The sequence below is a fragment of the Phyllostomus discolor genome, chromosome X (assembly GCF_004126475.2).
Source record: "Phyllostomus discolor isolate MPI-MPIP mPhyDis1 chromosome X, mPhyDis1.pri.v3, whole genome shotgun sequence".
Classification (NCBI taxonomy): domain Eukaryota; kingdom Metazoa; phylum Chordata; class Mammalia; order Chiroptera; family Phyllostomidae; genus Phyllostomus; species Phyllostomus discolor.
In genome coordinates, this window is record NC_050198.1 from 30,209,082 (window position 1) to 30,214,689 (window position 5,608).

Here is a 5,608-nt window from a genome sequence, read left to right on the forward strand (position 1 = left end):
GGTTTTAATCTGCATCTCTCTGATGGCTAGCGATATTGAGCATCACTTCATGTGTCTTTGGATTTTCTGTATGTCCTCCTTGGAGAAGTGTCTGTTCAAGTCCTTTGCCCATTTTTTAATTGGGTTATTTGTCTTCTTAGAGTGGAGTCGTGTAAGTTCTTTATATATTTTGGAGATTAAACCCTTGTCTGAGGTATCATTGGCAAATATGTTTTCCCATACAGTTGGTTCTCTTTTTATTTTGATACTGTTTTCCTTAGCTGTGCAAAGGCTTTTAATTTTGATGAGGTCCCATTTGTTTATTCTTTCCTTTATGTCCCTTGCTCTGGGAGACAAGTCAGTAAAAAAGTTTCTGCGTGAAATATCTGAGATTTTCCTACCTACGTTCTCTTCTAGGACTTTAATGGTGTCACGCTTTACATTTAAGTCTTTTATCCACCTTGAATCTATTTTTGTATAAGGTGTAAGTTGGTGCTCGAGTTTCATTTTTTTGCACGTAGCTGTCCAGTTGTCCCAACACCATTTGTTGAAGAGGCTATTTTTATTCCATTTTATGTTGCTGCTTCCTTTGTCAAATATTAATTGACTGTAGAGGTTTGGGTTTATTTCTGGGCTCTCTGTTCTGTTCCATTGGTCCATGTGCCTGTTTTTATGCCAGTACCAGGCAGTTTTGATTACAGTGGCCTTGTAGTATAGTTTAGTGTCAAGTATTGTGATCCCTCCTACTTTACTCTTCTTTCTCAAAATTGCAGCAGCTATTCGGGGTCGTTTATGGTTCCATATAAATTGTTGAAGTGTTTGTTCTATGTCTGTGAAATATGCCATTGGTACTTTAATAGGTATTGCATTGAATGTGTAAATTGCTTTTGGTAGTATGGACATTTTGATGATATTAATTCTTCCAATCCATGAACACGGTATATGTTTCCATTTGTTTGTGTCTTCCTTGATTTCTCTCCTCAGTGTTATGTAGTTTTCTGAATACAGGTCTTTTACCTCTTTGGTTAGGTTTATTCCTAGGTATTTTATTTTTATCTTTGCTATTTCAAATGGGATTTATTTCTTGATTTCTGCTTCTGCTGTTTCACTGTTGGTGTACAGAAATGCCTTTGACTTCTGGATATTGACTTTGTATCCCGCTGTTTGCCAAATTCATTTATTAGGTCAAGCAGTTTTTTGGTGGAGTCTATAGGATTTTCTATGTACACTATCATGTCATCTGCAAACAGTGACAGTTTTGTTTCCTCCTTTCTGATTTGGATTCCTTTTATTTCTTTTTCTTGTCTGATTGCTGTGGCTAGAACTTCCAGTACTATATTGAATAGAAGTGGTGAAAGTGGACATCCTTGTCTTGTTCCTGTTCTTAGTGGAAAAGATTTTAATTTTTTCCCATTGACTATAATGTTGGCTGTAGGTTTCTCATATATGGCCTTTATTATGTTGAGGAATGCTCCCTCTATTCCCACTTTACTGAGTGTTTTTATCATAAATGGGTGCTGTACCTTATCAAATGCTTTTTCTGCATCTATTGATGTGATCATGTGGTTTTTGTCTTTGCTTTTGTTTATGTGATGTATTACATTTACTGATTTGCGAATATTCTACCATCCTTGCGTACCTGGAATGAATCCCACTTGGTCATGGTGTATGATCTTCTTAATGTACTGTTGGATGCGGTTTGCCAGTATCTTGTTGGGGATTTTAGCGTCAATGTTCATCAGCGATATTGGCCTGAAGCTTTCTTTCTTTGTTGTGTCTTTATCTGGTTTTGGAATTAAGATGATGTTGGCCTCATAAAAAGAGTTTGGGAGTCTTCCATCTTTTTGAATTTTTTGAAATAGTCTGTGAAGGATAGGTGTTAGTTCTTCCTTAAATGCTTTGTAGAATTCTCCTGTGAAACCATCTGGTCCAGGGCATTTGTGTGTTGGGAGTTTTTTGATTACTGCTTCCATTTCTTTTTCTGTTATTGGTTTGTTCAATAAAATGGAAGCTTTCTGCTTCCATTTTATTGAGTTTTGGAAGATTATATTTTTCTAGAAATTTGTCCATTTCATCTAGGTTTTCAAATTTCTTGGCATACAGCTCTTTGTAGTAATTTGTTACAATCCTTTGTATTTCTGTGGTATCTGTTGTAATCTCTCCTCTTTCATTTCTGATTGTGTTTATTTGGGTTTTCTCTCTTTTTTTCTTGATGAGTCTGCTTAAAGGCTTCTCAATTTTGTTTATCTTTTCAAAGAACCAACTCTTGGATTCATTGATCTTTTGAATTGTGCTTTTAGCCTCTATGTCATTTAATTCTGCTCTGATCTTGGTTATTTCCTTCCTTCTGCTTGCTCTGGGCTCTCTTTGTTGTTGTTTCTTGAGTTCTTGTAGACGTAGGGTTAGGTTGTTTGTTTGAAATGTTTCTAACTTTTTTAGGTGGGCCTGTATCACTATGAACTTCCCTCTCAGGACTGCCTTGGCTGTGTCCCATAAGTTTTGGGTTGTTGTGAGTTCGTTTTCATTTGTTTCCAAAAACCGTTTGATTTCTTCCCTTATTTCATTCTTGACCCATTCATTGTTTAATAGCATGCTGTTTAATCTCCATGAATTTGAGTGTTTTGGGTTTTTTTCCTTGGGATTGATTTCTAGTTTCAGTCCCTTGTCATCTGAGAAATTGCTTGGTATGATTTCAATTTTTTTGAAATTGTTGAGGCTTGTTTTGTGTCCTATCATGTGGTCAATCTTTGAAAATGTTCCATGTACATTTGAAAAAAATGTGTATTTAGCTTCTTTGGGATGGAGGGTTCTGTAAATATCAGTAAAGCCCAGTTCGTCTAGGGTATTGTTCAATGCCACAATATCTTTGTTGATATTTTGTTTGGAAGATCTGTCCATTTTTGATAGTGGAGTGTTAAAATCCCCCACAATAATTGTGTTGCTGTCCATATCTTTCTTGAAGTCCTCTAAGATTTTCTTTATGTATTTGGGTGCTCCTATGTTGGGTGCATATATATTTACAATATTTACGTCTTCTTGGTGAATTCTTCCCTTGAGTCTTATGAAATGACCTTCTGGGTCTCTCTTTATGGACCTTCTTTGGAAGTCTGTTTTGTCAGATATGAGTATTGCTACCCCGGCTTTTTTTTTCCTGTCCATTTGTTTGGAAAATTTGTTTCCAGCCCTTCACTTTCAACCTGTGCAGATCTTTTATCCTGAGGTGGGTCTCTTGTAGACAGCATATGTGTGGGTCATGTTTTCTTATCCAATCAGCTATTCTATGTCTTTTGACTGGAGCGTTTAATCCATTTACGTTTAAGGTTATTATTGATAGGTACTTATTCATTGCCTTTTATATACGTGTGTTCCCCTCTCTCTCTCTCTTTTCCTTCCCTTCCTTAAAGCAGTCCCTTCAGCATCTCTTGCAGAGCTGGTTTAGTGGAGGTGTATTCTTTTAGACTTCTTTTGTATGAGAAGCTTCTTATTTGGCCTTCTATCTTAATTGAGAGCCTTGCTGGGTAAAGTAGTCGTGGTTGCAGGCCTCTGGTTCTCATTACTTGGATTATTTCTTGCCATTCTCTTCTGGCTTGGAGTGTTTCCATTGAGAAGTCAGTTGTTAGCCTTACTGGGGCCCCCTTGTATGTTACTTCCTGTTTCTCCCTTGCTGCCTTTAATATTCTCTCTTTGTCTTGAAATTTTGCCATTTTAATTATGATGTGTCTTGAGGTGGGCCTCTTTGGGTTCCTCTTGATTGGGACTCTCTGTGTTTCCTGGATTTGTGTGACTTTTTGTCTCATCAAATTAGGGAAGTTTTCCATCATCACTTGTTCAACTAGGTTTTCTATCCCTTGTTCTTCTTCTTCTCCTTCTGGTATCCCTATTATACAGATATTATTACGTTTCATATTGTCTTGCATTTCTCTTAATCCCTCTTCATTTTTTCTGAGCCTCTTTTCCTTTTCTTGCTCTTTCTGGGTGTTTTCTTCTACTTTGTCCTCTAGCTCGCTGATCCGATCTTCTGCTTCATCAATCCTGCTTTTCATTCCTTCTACTGTGTTCTTCAGTTCAGGAATTGTATTCTTCATTTCCTCTTGGCCCTTGTTGAGAGTTTCTATTTCCTTTTTTATGCTGATGCAGTTTTCATTGAGTTCATTGTAGCTTCCCTGTAGTTTCTCGTAGCTCATTGTGAGCTCATTGAGCTTCCTGACAATCACTGCTTTGAATTCAATATCTGATAGTTGAATTGCCTCTGTTTCATTTAGCATTCTTTTTGAGGCTTCCTCCTTTCCTTTCATTTGGGGATTATTTCTTTGTCTTCCCATTGTTTCTGAGACTCTTCTTGTTCGCCTCATCTTCTTATATTGATCTGTTCTGGCTCCCTGGGTTTATGTTGTGAACTTCTTTAGTAGAATAGCAGTGAGTTTCAGTGGTGCTGTTTCCTTGACCCCCCAAGCTCACTGGTCTTGGGCTGTCGTTTAAGTTGTCTTTGTGTTTGCCTTTGGGTTTTGATTGTTGTTGAGTCTTTCTTTGGTGGTTCCTTCCCGCCAGCTGGTTAAATGTGGGTCACTCTGTCCACCACCTTCTGCATTTTGTTGTGCTGGTGAGGGCAGGTTGTGTTGAAGCTGGTTCTTCTGTGTGTACAAGGTTTAAAGAAATCTTGTTCAGTTGTTTGTATTGGGTACTGTCTCTACTGTTTAGTTGTATTTCCAGATAAGTCCTGGATTGAGGTTTGTGTGGTTACTACTCCCTCCTTCGCCTTCTTCTGCTGTTATCTGTTAGTGGTTCCTTTGTTGTTGGGTTTCCTCTTCCAGTGGGTATCCTGGTGTTCACCTCCTCCACCTATTCTTTTTTGTCATCAGTTGGAGGGGGAAGGCAAAAAAAATATGGAACGCTTCACGAATTTGCGTGTCATCCTTGCACAGGGGCCATGCTAATCTTCTCTGTATCGTTCCAATTTTAGTATATGTGCTGCTGAAGCAAGCACGGAAATAGAGTCTTTATAGAGATAATCAAGTTAAAGTGAGGTCATTACAGTGAGCCCCAATTCAATATGACAGGTATCTTCATAATATGAGGAAATATGGACACAGAGACAGGCATACACAGAAGGAAGACAATGTAAAGAGACATAGGAAAAACACCATGTGAAGCTGGGGGACTGTCTACAAGCCAAAAATTCCACATTACCAGCAAATCACCAAAATCTGTGTAAGAGGCATGGAACAGATTATCTCTCATACTCCTCAGAAGAAACCAACCCTGCCAAAAACTTCATCTTGGACTTCTATCCTCCAGAATGTACCTATCTCTCATGACCAGAGAGAATATTTATATTATTCACAGTGTCTAGCTTATTACTTGTAGATAAAATTGCTTAGTGGTTTTGAATTATGAAATATTATTGTTTTTATAGGACCCTATTTTATATACTTCTATGACCACAACAGTTAGAATATCAAGAGTATTTGAAAAATAATACCTCTACTTTCATTCTATTTAAGTTGGGACCAGGTTTTCTTGTCTTCCTGAAACATCTCAAAAAACTATAAAACAATATGAACCAATGGGTCTCAAGATATTAGACATAAGGCATTGGAGAAAATTGATTCTTAACACATGGAAATGAAAC

The 5,608-nt window shown here is 37.5% G+C and overlaps 1 non-coding gene across 1 annotated transcript; it reads right to left on the reverse strand.

Moving 5' to 3' along the window:
• Window positions 1-4,856: 4,856 nt before the first annotated feature.
• Window positions 4,857-4,963, reverse strand: LOC114505782. Its single transcript, XR_003685254.1, has one exon. It is a non-coding gene; the product is annotated as a U6 spliceosomal RNA (small nuclear RNA).
• Window positions 4,964-5,608: the final 645 nt, after the last annotated feature.